This window comes from Tuber melanosporum (genome assembly GCF_000151645.1).
Source record: "Tuber melanosporum whole genome shotgun sequence assembly, scaffold_17, strain Mel28".
Lineage (NCBI taxonomy): Eukaryota > Fungi > Ascomycota > Pezizomycetes > Pezizales > Tuberaceae > Tuber > Tuber melanosporum.
In genome coordinates this window covers 1,136,101-1,150,144 of record NW_003298830.1, presented here as the reverse complement: position 1 = coordinate 1,150,144, position 14,044 = coordinate 1,136,101, and positions in this window count along the sequence as shown.

Here is a 14,044-nt window from a genome sequence, read left to right as displayed (position 1 = left end):
TGATTGGCTACCAGGTACTCGCATTGTCTGTGTGTTTGGGTAGTTCGGTTGCGGATTATGGTTGGCGGCTTCACCCATTGCAAGTGAGGCCTACCTTCTGTTTGTCAGCTCCTATTCACATGCTCTCCCCCTTTATGTCGCGTCAGTTGGGGGTGCCTCTTGCCTGTAGTTTGGTCTGTGCTTGTTGCTGGACCTGTGGGGCTGACTTTAGCAGGCTCTGCCTACTCTTTCCCGGCTTGGTTAGACTTTAGTTTGACTGGGTTGGATGGTGTGGCTGGTGCCGCTACCTTCGGGTATTGGTGCTGCCTCTTTTGTGGCTCCCAGCTGTGGCTCGTGGGTCCCCCTCAGCTATAAGGTACAAGGAGATAGTGCTCTATTAGTATGGTCATGACCAGTAGCTGCCTGATAGGGCTAGGTATTTGCTGTCCTGTGGCTATCGGATGGTTGATCTGTCTGAGGGGCTGGAGGAGCTGGATGAACTCTGTGGCATCTGATGTGTAGGACTTGGGGGGGGCTGATTGGGGGGGGAGAGGTACCTGCAAGCACCGGTCAGGCCTGCATCAGGTTGAGTGATGTCTAATTAAGTGTTTCCAGTCCAGCTTGGGCTGTTGGGCCAAGCTGCTGAGTGCTGTAAAGCTCCCCAATAGACTGGCTGGTTGATGGCCACCGGTGCAGATAGTGGGTTGTGACCACTTGGTTGGACTTGTTTGAGTCTTGCGCATTGGGTTTTGTGGGGTTTGTTTGGTTTGTTTGGTTTGTTTGGTTTGTTTGGTTTGTTTGGTTTGTTTGGTTTGTTTGGTTTGTTTGGTTTGTTTGGTTTGTTTGGTTTGTTTGGTTTGTTTGGTTTGTTTGGTTTGTTTGGTTTGTTTGGTTTGTTTGGTTTGTTTGGTTTGTTTGGTTTGTTTGGTTTGTTTGGTTTGTTTGGTTTGTTTGGTTTGTTTGGTTTGTTTGGTTTGGTTACAGGTTTGGCTGGAGGAGGCATGGCACCACGGGTGGGAGATAGGCCACTCTGACCTTTTTGGTCTGTCACCACCTCTAGGTATTTCTTATGTTTATGTTGTTTTGATTGGAGGACAGGCAGTAGGTACAGGTCCTCCTCACTGGTATGCTCCTCGGAGTTAACTGGCAAAGTGGGTTTATAGGGTCGATGGCCTGGCATGCGGGTGCGAGAGGTTGACACGTTGGCTGCCTCCTCTCTGCCATTGTGTCGCCTGTATGTTTAGTTTGTATGTTTATTTGTTTTCTACTGTGGTGGAGGTTTCACGGGACAGTTTTCAGACCTGGTGGTAGTGATTTTATATTTGTTGGACGAGGAACCTGGTTAGGTTGGTCATTTGCTTGGCTTTGGCTACGCTTAGTGCTGGTTGTCTTCATACTAGAGGGGCTATGGACTTGAACTAGGACGGGTGCTGGGTTGTTTGATGGTCTTGTAATTAGTTCTCGTGTGGGCATGACTTGGGGATGGCAGGTATGGGGCCGTAGACTTAGTTAGCTTAGGATTAGTAGTATTCCAGTTAGCGGAATCCCTGTGCCAGTGGAGGCTCGTTGTATGCCAGTGTTGATGGTATGAGCTTAAATAAAATTAGATTAAATTCTAAGTACTTTTCCTACTTCTTGCACTCCTTGTCGGAAATGAGTGCACCAATTCTTTACTTTATTTTGCTCGTGATAAATACTTCATCTGCTATTACTTGTTTGTGTTTTTCATTTCGGGCAGTCGGTTAGAAGTTAGTTGTTCTTGCTTAGAAGGCACTTCAGTGTGAGATATCCATGGCCTGGTTCTGGTAATTACTGAGTGTAGTTTGGACAAGGATGGCATCTTCGACAGCCTCCTCTTCCATGAATTCTCCCCCCATCTCGAGGATGTCGTTCCCTATTTGGTTTGACTCCAACCCCTCTTCCGCGCTTGAGACAGCCCATGCGGCCTTGTCTCTTGCACCTGCAACTGAGGCTGGCTGTAGCCTTATACTCACAACCACATAGTCATATGTTGCACCCAAAGGAAACTTTAATTTCCTACAGTTTCACCACTGTCATGGGTGTCAAAATGCGGTGAACCCACAGTTTGATGATTTGGTTCGGCAGATGGTTGCTGACGTGACCGTTGCTACGATGAAAGAAGTGGAGGTTTTGGTGAGAGGTTTCCTAATTGGGAGGAGCTGTTCAGCCACTTGTGGCTTAAACAAAGACACCACCACAGGACTCTTCGTGCAGTTCAACTCTAATCATAGCTAGGAGTAATCTTCAGCCCCGGCACTCTCACCCCCCAAAGACTCTCAGGCCATCATCCCTGAATCCTCTATACTACCAGCTGAGAGTGACTCAGCTGCATCTACGGTTGAGGCAGGTTCGTGGTCTGCTACCCCTCTCCTGGTTAGGGCCGTCTAAAGCAAGATGTCCAGTTTCCTTCACTAGGCCCCTGCACGCAAGGCTGGCTCGTCTACTCCTTCCTTCATGGCTGGGATGTCTTCTTGAGAAAGGGCTCTTTACGAGACCCTAAAATTCAAATTAATCGACCTTGAGAATAAGGATTACAACCCCCCTACTGTGGGGACATGGCGCCGCGCATGGTTGGTGTCCCCCATCAAACAATGTACTGCTCTGGTTCTGAGGCCACAGTTCCTGAGAGCCATCAATGTTGATGAAGGCTGGAAAAAGCAGATCGTTCTTGCCCTCCCAGGCCTGCCCCATGATGTACATCATGGGCACCTGGCCGCTCCTCCACCTGTGAGTCTCCTGTCGACCATTGAGGCTACACCACCCCCCCCCATCTCCGCTAGTAACTGAAAACGTCTTGCCTACCTCTGAGGTGTTGGCTCGGGACACTCCAATAGATTTGAAAGAAGGACAAAACTCTGAAGTAACCAGACTCGGTGACAGCATCCACACTCCCTCTCCAGTAATGGCATCGTCACTACCGGCCTTGGATAAAGAATGGACTCTGCCTGTAAGATCCAGGGAATCCTCGACACTGCTAGAAGTTCAACTTCCGGATACCCAGCCTGAGGAAGCCGACGCCACTATGTCTCAGGAGAACTCGATTATGGTGAGAGTATACGAGATGCTGGATGCAGGTAGGACTCCCTCCCTAGGACCTCGCTCGGGTAGTATAATTGGATCCATGTTGGAAGGGCTGGAGGATATCTGCTCTGGTAACATACAACTACTCCTCTCCTCGGAATCTGGGTCGATTGAGGATGACACGGTACATGATAACCGGGCTTGGATAAACAAAGGTGCTGCATTTGGTCATGAGGGACCAGAGGGTGAGGTGAATTACTGGAGCCGGGTACACCTGCTAGAATGGGCAGTGAAGGTGCTGACAGATATTGTTGGCAAGCAAGGGGAAGAGATAGAGACCCTGCGAGGTAAGTTGTCACCCCGCCACCGATCCCCTTCAGTGGGGCCTGGCAACACCTCCTTTGGTTTATTTGGAACAACACCATCTCCTGCTCCCTTTAAGGGAAAGGAAGCTGCTATGGCAGCTCCTACTGTTAAAGTCTCCTTCGCAGAGATAGTGAAACAGATGGCATATATGCCCAAGCTTCCCACCGCTCAGAAAGAACAGGCACCCTCTGCCCGCCCACATCAGCAGCCTTCTCACACCATTCTAGTAGTGGGAGCTCCTTGAGCGAAGGAGGGATGACTCTACGTGTGGCTCGTGGGGGAGAAGGTAAATCGGTACACTGGGAGAAAGAAGATGGGGAGGAGGAAGGAAAGAGAAAAGAAAGGAAACGTGGTAGATGCTTGAGTGGTGCTGCCAGAAGGAGAAGAAAGGCTGTTAGGCAATCTGATAGCGAGAAGGAGACCGCGACCCTCGCCAAGACTCAAGGAAAGAACGCTGATAGACAGGGACTGACTCTGGTAGCAGCGGCACCTGCTGCTCCGCTGGCTCAATCAGGGTCTGTGGCCTTGACCAGCATCACGGTAACTGCAGTCCTGATGCAACAAGAGTACTGACGATTCCCACAGGCGCCTCCTGACCTGCTTAACTTGGTACCAGCACCACTACAGCCGTCACCGACCCTGGATGTTCGGGGAAGGCACATTACTATGAGACTCGCTACCTGCAAACAGGTAGCCCTACCAGAAGGCGTGGGCATTGAGGCAATTTGGAACTGAATTAACATGAACTTCTTATACCAGGGAAATATTTGGGGCAATGTCCTCTTATATTCAAGCTGGGTACGTCCGACCTGAGATTGGTTGTATATTTTTGATCCTGGCAGGACATTCTGTGACTGAACTAGGCAACTGACTCGACAAGGCTAGGTTAAACCTGTTTAGAGAGCTGTTGCTTCCGGAATTTGTGTTCCAGAGAAACTTGGAAAAGGTAAAGACTTTAGTTTCTAGTGTCCTGTTTGCTGACACAGGATGAGGATCAATTTGGAGGGTTGAAGGATGGACTGGAAGTGCGGCCTTTGATGGCCTCAGTACTGACTTAGAGCAATCCAACACTGGGGTAGTTACGGTGTTCAGGCCAGATATTATGGGGTCTATCCATACCATAAGGCAGGCTAATGCTACTCCTTGTGGCATCCGCTTTGTGGTAGAAAGGAATGAGGCCATCAAGGAAAGACTGGCCGATGGAAAAATTTGGTTAGGGGGAGGTCCCTCAACGTCTGAGTATTTGAAGAATATAGACCCCTAAAGGTCTATGGTAATTACTTGGAGACTGGCCACTTTGAGGCCACATGTGGTTGCCCACCCTGCTGTTGGTTTTGTTTTGGAGTACATTTCTCCCGGGAACATATGTGCAGCAAGCTTGGATACCCTGGAGGGGTGGGACAGGCCTGTGGACACACTAGGAGACAATGCTGGCTTTGTGACTGGATGGACCATTTCGCCAGATATGAACAGTGTCCAGGAGTCAGATCATCACTTCCAGCTAGACCGTCCTCGCCTCCTAAGCTGGGGTGTAACCGGTATGGGTACTTGATTATTGGTTTTGTTTTATGTTTTGTTTTAAGTATCGCTTTGATACTTGGTTTGTTTTAAGTATCGTTTGATACTTGGTTTTGTTTTATGTTTTATTTTAAGTATCGCTTTGATACTTGGTTTTGTTTTATGTTTTGTTTTAAGTATCGTTTGATACTTGGTGTTGTTTTATGTTTTGTTTTAAGTATCACTTTGATACTTAAATTAGTTTCACCAAAGTGTATCGATTGATACCTTTGATTAGTTTCGTTCATACTAGACATGAACAGATTTGTGTATTTAAAGACTGCCTGTTTCTATGATAGAAAAGCAGACTTCGACAGATTAGTATTTTAATATACTTAGTTGAATGGTTACTTTTTGTTCCCTAGTATACCCTCAAGGGCTTCTTTAGTTCTCGGTTCTCGCCTTCTCTCTGGAAGAGCAGGCCACCTGCCAACTATCATATCCTTTACTGATAACATGACTAGCACCTTGCGAACACGTTACATTTTTTTAACCTCAGCAAGTGGTTAAGAACCTGTCCCCGGATTTAGGCCTGATCAACTTATCGATATCCACCTCAGAATGCTAGTGGAGAGAAGCGGCAGAGTAACAGCACATTTGGCTTCGTCTCGAATCCAACATAGAGTCTTTGACGACCAGGAGTGGAAAGCAGATCCCACGACAAGACCTTACAAGAAAGAAACAAACCCGGTGATCTGCTAAGGAGCCGGGCAAACCAGTAAACATGGAAGACACACAACCTCCAGGAGTATTCCCTTCTACCACAGCAAAGAAGCCTTCCTTTGAACCTCCAATCAACTCTGAATCCAGTAGCGAATCAGACATGGCTAGCACAGGAGGAGGGCCCTCTGGAGGAGGAAAATCTCAGGCTAGGCCTGAAGAGGAGGAGGTACCCGCAGCATTTGAACCTCTCAAGTTTAAACTCCACCTCCCAGCAAAATTTACAGGAGAAGGAAAAGACCTCAAACCTGAAGCCTTTGACTGATGGGCAATGGAACTCACGCACCATCTTCTCTTGCAAGGGAATGATGTGGAAGACCCTACAACCGGACTATACAATGGATCATTCTGCGAAGGAAAGGCAATTGACGCATACCACCAATGCTATAAGGATTACAGCGGAAATGTGAGATTAAGGGGATCTACAGTCTTTGATTATCTGAAAGGACGATTCCAATCCTCTATCACCAACGACCTCTTATACAACAAATTCAACCAGCTCCAGCAGGTTAATGGAACGCATGTCAAGAGAATTACAGATGTAGCTATGGATCTATTGATGTATCAGGATCAAATGAAGAAAGGAAGCATTTCCAGCTCCATCCTTAAGCGATGAGTCTATGATACTATGCATCCTACCATCCGACGAGAAGTAGAACCACTCGAGGAGGACGACAACGACATTGCAATAATAATTGCAAGAGCAGAATGAAAGGACGCCATCCTCCATGACGCTAAGGCATACAAGGCACAGATATCCTCTAGCAGGAATAGCCAACCATGACACAAACCCTCCAGCAACTCTGAAGACGATACCCTACGGGTTTTCAAGATGAAAACCAAATCCTTTAAAGAATCAAGACGGCACAAAGGAGAATGTTTTGAATGTGGAAAAACAGGACACATGGCAAAGAACTGCCCTACGAAAAAAGGGAAAGGAAAGGTGATTAAACAAGAAGCATCGGCTAACAATATTGAGAACGATAGTGATGATGTCCAATCCAGCGATTATGAGGAGATCCATATCGGATATATTGATGTGGAATGCAACAGCGTTCGACCTCCAGCTACATTTAAAGCACATACCGCCCTGGAAGGTACTATCATAATCAATGGCAAGAAGGCTTGAGTCCTATTCGCCACTGGCACGATCGGAAGAGACATGATCAGCAATGCCTTTGTCTCTGTCCATGGACTCCCAACTCGAGATCTTAACCAACCCATACCAGTCAATATGGCAGTAAAGGGATCATGATCAATAAGTCATAAGACCTGTAGTGCAACTATTCGACTTGGCTCTGACGTCCTACCCCCCCAGGAGATGCTGGTTGGAAATCTAGCCAAATACGATACCCTGATAGGAATGCCATTCTTGAACCACTACAAAGCTTTAATCAGGTGTGGGGAATCAACCATCGATTTCCCAGATCAGAAGGTCAGAGTTTCCTGCAAGCCAACAAACGGAGAATACCGAGCCGCAGTCTGTAAAGCAACTTCCCAACACCTATTGGATAAATACTCTGATGTCTTTCCTGATCAGATACCTGAAGAACTACCGCCTATGAGAGAAGTAAACCATCACATCCATCTTTGAGACCTCTCTAATCTTAAGAACCAACCCACCTACTCTATCCCTGACACATACACATGTCCGCTATGTAATTGGATCAACCAACAATAAAGAAGAGAAGTCATCTACCGAGCAGAAGCCCCAGGTGCCGCTCTTATGTTTGTTCAACCCAAAGCAGATGGCAAAAGAATCCGCCCCTTGGTTGACCTCAAACTACGGAATGAAAACACAGTTATGGACAGCTCTGCTATCTCCAACCAAACCCAAATCCTGAATGCAGTTGGACGGGCTAGATTCCGAAGCAAGATTGACCTAAGCGATGCCTACTTCCAAACAAGGGTAGACGCAGAATCTGAACGCTACAACAGTTTCAAAACACCATTTGGAAGTTTCATTAGCCGAGTTATGTTACAAGGTGATATGAATGCGCCCGCCACCTTTATGCGAATTATGGAAAACCTCCTAAGTGAATACCTCCACCATTTTGTCTGGGTCTACATTGATGATATCCTCCTCTTCTTGAACACCAAAATAGAATATGCCTACCATATAGGCTTGGTTTGTATCAAACTAAGGGAAGCTAAATTCTACGCTAGCAGAAACAAATCAATTCTATTTGCCGATAAGCTCAAAATCCTAGGACATGTGATAGATGACGAAGGGATACATGCAGCCCCTGGAAAAATATCTTGTTTAACAGAATAGACAACATCCTGGAACTAAAAAGAACTCATGCGATTTCTAGGACTAGTCAACTATATCTCTCAGTTCCTACCACATCATGCTACTATAACAGCACCACTCACGGACCTTACCGGAAATGCAGAATTTGTCAGGACCCACACTCATGACCAAGCCTTTACCAACATCAAGGAATTGATTAAAAACGCCAATGTTATTCAACCTATCGACTATAGTAAACCGGAACCTATATGGCTGATTACTGATGCATCAGATATTGGAGTTGGAGCATGGGTTGGACAAGTGGCCTCTCATGAAATGGCAAGACCGGCGGCATTACACTGCAGGAAGTTTACTAATACACAGATGAACTATGGAACAACAGACAAGGAAGCTCTTGCTGTGATTGATGCTCTTGCCGCATTTAACCACATCCTGATGGGCAATACCTTCACCATTGTCACTGATCATCAGCCCCTTACTAACCTTAAGACGGAAAGGATACCTGGTAGGAGAAGAACATGATGGATAGGAGAAATCAGTAAATACGATGCAAAAATCATTTATACCCCTGGAAGAACGAACTATGTAGCTGATACTCTCTCCCGCCTATATGAGAACCAAGAAATCACAGACCCTCCTCTTGTTCATGACCACACAAGACAAAGCGAAGACAGCCCTGATGACACCTCCAATGAACAAGAACCATCAATGGCTACCGCCAACTCTGCCGCTCCCTCCAATCCTTTCTCTTACACCATGTACAGAGCTGCCAGAACAGAACGAGGAAAAGAAATTGATGACGAGTAGAAAAACAACTGCATCCTCTGCGGCACACCTCCTCATGAGCTTGAACAAAGCAGACTCCAATGGTCCCACTGTTACTTCGATACCTGCTCTTTTCACCAAACTGAGATTAAATTCGGCAACAAATACCAGCGACCGTACTATATGTCTGCTGATGATTCCAAAGACACCAGCTTAGACATTGTGGAAGGAATAAAAGAGATGATCGATAAAGATGATTTGACCCAACCTTCCCATACTTTTAATCCTGTTCTAACACGACACCAAGGTCTTGAAAAACTCGAACAAGCAGTAGCTTACGTGGATGCAATATCTTACCTACACCCTCCGCAGTCAGCCCCGCCATCCTCTCCTCCCATAATCGATTCATGACCACCATATGGTCGACCCTTACGAGTATACAACAATGAAACCATTGTTTCTATCATACCCCCCACGATTCCCGAGCACTGCCGACAACTCTATGAAACCTTTGAGGTAGAAGAGAAAGCCCCTATCGAGCCGACAAGAGGATCCCTCATTGAGGATGAATTGGATATTAGATCAACTACAGAAGAATTGACCTCCTCTTTCCGGAGCCAAATGATAGCAGGATATCGCCATAATCTGATCTACTTCAAAGCTATGGATAGCTCTAGACATGGAGATCTCGCCCCCTACAACATATCCAACGGAATGGTCTATACCAGTACCCATTATGGTGAACATTACCTATACATCCAGAAAGGCCACATGTTCAATGGAATGACTATTAGGAAATATGTCATCACTGAAATCCACAACAAAGGACACCACAGTGCGGACCGCAACCTCCAATATGCCACAGAATATATTTGCTGGCCTGAAATGCGAAAGGACTTCCGTGATTTCATCAAATAATGTGAACTATGCCAGGCAAACATGGAGCGAACAAAACTACCGGAAGGAAAAGTGCAAACCCTCCAACTACCCTGTGAAATATTCGAATCCTATGCTATCAATTTCGCAGGACTATTCAATAAGTCCGCTGGATATGACACTATCTTGGTAGCTGTGGACCGGTTTTCCGGATACACATGGCTAATACCAATAAAGGTTACCGATTCCTCTAAAGACACCTGGAATAACCTCTAACGATACCTATTTACCCCCCATGGATACCCTTTATCTATTGTCAGTAATGCTGATCCCCATTTCACCGCCAGATTCTGGAAGCAAACCTTGACCTCCCTCGGAATCATCCATATTATGGCTGCTCCTGGGCATTATGAGACTAATGGCCAAGCAGAACGAAATATCAGTGAAGTCAAGACCAGAATTAGGAACATGATCAATGAACGACAAACCAACTGGGATCCTGCTCTCATTGAACTGGCCGCATACATCAATGCCAGATTTTCAGATACCTTGGGAATGTCTCCAGACAAGGCAATCTTCGGCCGTCAATACCCTCTCCTACCTACAACTCTATTCAAGAACTCCTCACTCCCTGCCTCTGATGACCACCTAAACCATCATCAAGCAATTTGGAATGATGCCTTTCAAGCTGTTAAAGCTGCCCAATTCCGAAGCACCACTACTGCTCAGAAGCGACGATGCAAACATGTCCCTATCCTACCAGGTGATATGCTCATGGTACATGGAAACATGTTCATTACCAATGTTGGATGCAGCAAAAAATTACAACCCCGATGGCGAGGACCTTTCAAAGTCTTATCCTTTGATGAGCATACAGAGAACTACACTGTCCAGATGGATAGACGCATGTACCGCCGCAATACTGTAGTCTTCCACGCCTCTGCTGTCAAATGATTCTATCCTAATGATGACTCTAAGTTTCCTGAAAGAACCCACTCTCGACCTGCACCTATCATCGTTGATAAGAAAGATGAATGGGAAGTTGAAGAAATCCGAGACCACCGCCTTTGGCATGGAAATGATCTGTTGCTGATCAAATAGAAACGATACCCAATGAGCGAAAACAGCTGGGAACTACTAGAAGGACTAGAGCACGCTATGGATATGGTAAATGATTGGTGGAAAGACACCATGCCAAACGAATCCCTCTCCCCAACAATCAATTACATCACCATGTACTGGATACCTAAGATGCAGGAAACTGAGTGATGGCATGCAGAACTCGAAACTAGAGATGGGTTTTAGGCACCATACCTTGAGTCGGAATTCGAAAGCAGCGATGAGGAAAACCAAGCTATGGAGCAGGCTCTCGATAACCTTATCTGATCACCAATCACCATCCGAATACCATAATGATGTCAAACTATGTGGAACTCAATGTGAGGGTGCGACAACAGATTGTTGGACTGTTGTTGAACCGCGATGTTATCCAACTTGAAGACTACTTCGAAATCCTCTGGATAGATTACTGTCCTGATTGCAACCATGCTTGGGTTGATATACAGTGCGAATCTGGTATTCGTGACTACTGTGATTTGCATTTCGTTGAGTCTTAATGTTTTCTCAGGATTTCTTCTTGTCCCTAGTGTGACACTTATGACGAAGAATTCTTAGCTGAAACTGAAGCCCTTAGTTTTTCAGATTCCGCTTTTGATGATTATTAGGTTTTTGTTTGTTTAAACAGTTGTTTTGTTTTGGGGAATGTAACCGGTACAGGTACTTGGTTATTGGTTTTGTTTTATGTTTTGTTTTAAGTATCGCTTTGATACTTGGTTTGTTTTAAGTATTGTTTGATACTTGGTTTTGTTTTATGTTTTGTTTTAAGTATTGCTTTGATACTTGGTTTGTTTTAAGTATTGTTTGATACTTGGTTTTGTTTTATGTTTTATTTTAAGTATCGCTTTGATACTTAAATTAGTTTCACCAAAGTGTATCGATTGATACCTTTGATTAGTTTCTTTCATGCTAGACATGAACAGATTTGTGTATTTAAAGACCGCCTGTTTCTATGATAGAAAAGCAGACTTTGACAGATTAGTATTTTAATATACTTGGTTGAACAGTTACTTTTTGTTCCCTAGTACACCCTCGAGGCCTCCTTTAGTTCCCAGCTCTCGCCTTCTCTCTGGAAGAGCAGGCCACCTGCCAACTATTGTAACCTTTACTGATAATGTGACTAACACCTTGCGAACACGTTTTATGGGAACAGCTCTACGGATGGAAATTGCCGAGAAATCGGAACATCAGGCAAGCTAAACGAGAAAGACCAGGAGACGACGCCGCAGTCTTGGAAGATCTCTAACACCATGCTTGGTTGAGATCAACAGCGATGAGGAAGATGAGGGCCCTGGCCAGACTTCAGACAAGACCAAAGGTAAGGAACCGGAATGCCCCTCCTCCTCCTCCTCCCCAGTGTACGGGATCTTGAAAACTACTACCACCTCTAAACTCCACTGGGAAGATACGTTTTGGACCACCCAGGATCAGAATAGGGGTGTCCCCTATGCCTCTGGCCCTTGCGGTCTGAGTGGATCAGTTGAGGACCCCTTTTAATGTTTATTACAATAAAGGCATTAAATGTAGGGAGGAGTAGTCAGAATCGGGTGCTGGCATTTGATTTGTTTTCTTTTGTTGATTTGTTTTCTTTTGTTGATTTGTTTTCTTTTGTTGATTTGTTTTCTTTTATTGATTTGTTTTCTTTTGTTGATTTGTTTTCTTTTATTGATTTGTTTTCTTTTGTTGATTTGTTTTCTTTTGTTGATTTGTTTTCTTTTGTTGATTTGTTTTCTTTTGTTGATTTGTTTTCTTTTGTTGATTTGTTTTCTTTTGTTGATTTATTCTCTTTTATTGATTTGTTTTCTTTTGTTGATTTGTTTTCTTTTATTGATTTGTTTTCTTTTGTTGATTTGTTTTCTTTTGTTGATTTGTTTTTTATTATTGAACCTCCAGTGGACCTGGAGGGACTGCATGTACCTATAGATGTTGACGGGTGGGATTTGTTTTCTTTTGTTAAGAAGTCAGGTGTTGAGGTGTTTGTTCAATCCCATATTTGTGGAATGTTTGAGATGGTGAGGCATGGAGAGAGTAGTGCCAGTGTTGGCTATTGGGAAAGAAGGGTGAAGAAAGTGCTCACCAGTGTCTACTTCCAACCCGGCTATACTAAGAACTAATTTGCTGCCTGGTTGGACGAACTCAGGGAACCAGACATCGTGTTTGGTGACTTTAATGCTAGACATCAAGATTGGGACCCAAGTGCGGACTACAATAATATGGGTAGGTGGTGGTGGAAACCGTGGTTCACAGCCCCAACTCACGATATGAACATGGTTCCCCCAACAGTACCAACTTTCTGGGACATTTCCAGAATCGACCTTTGCCTACACCGGGCACCATATGTTAGGCATCGATACCTAGATGCTGCTGGCTGTGAGCATAGTGCTCAAGCTCTTAAGTTAGTGGTTGACCTCCCTGATAACATCATGCACCGAAAGCCAGCCTGGAAGAAGGTAGTATGGGAGAAGGTTGGGAAACAGCTAGATGACCTGTAAAAGATGGAAGATGGGAAGTTATGGGAAGGAGTAAGACAAGTGGTGGATGCACTCCTACAGGCCTCCGTTTCGCAGAGGTCAGTGCGAGTAGTGGACACCCAAGTTGAACAGGATGAGGCTAGATGTGGCTCGGCTGCATCGATACTCCAAATGCAGGGCGGAGTGGGTGGAGGACTACAAATTGGCCCGATGTGTCTACTGGGTATACCTGCTAAGGGCTAGATTCGAGCACATCAGGGAAAAGATAGCCGAGAGCCAAGACCCAGACATTTTTAGGTTGGCATGGAAGCTGGAAGCTAAGCGAACCCTTTCCTCAATGGCCTACCCAGATGGGTCCTATACTACTACACATTCAAATATTAGTGACCTGATTGTGCAACAGCTGTCCCCTGTCAACCCCACTCCTTGAGAGGACTCCGAAATCTACATGGATAGTGCTCAAGAGATGGAAATTGCCCTGGCCATGTCCCCTACGAATATAGGCCCAGGTGAGGATGATATTGGCTATCCCTTCCTATGGTTTTGGAAATGAGGAGATACAACAACATTCAGACACCTGGTGGATTATGGGTTGTGGCACAATATTCCAGACTGGTATAAGGCTGAGGTGGCACTCATACTTAAACTGGACAAACCTAGGTATGATGTCATGAAATGGTGGAGGATGATACATCTCCTCCCAATGCAGGCGAAAGTCGCAGAATGCGTTGTTCTGTTGAGACTAGCTACCTGCCTTGATCTAGACGAGACACAGTTTGGGTCTCAATGGAAGCAGGGTGTTCACGATGCCATGGTAGTAGTCTTCGAGTTCCTACGACATAACGAGGGAAACAAAAGGCTGATCTTATCAAACGACATCGAAGGGGGGTTTGATAAC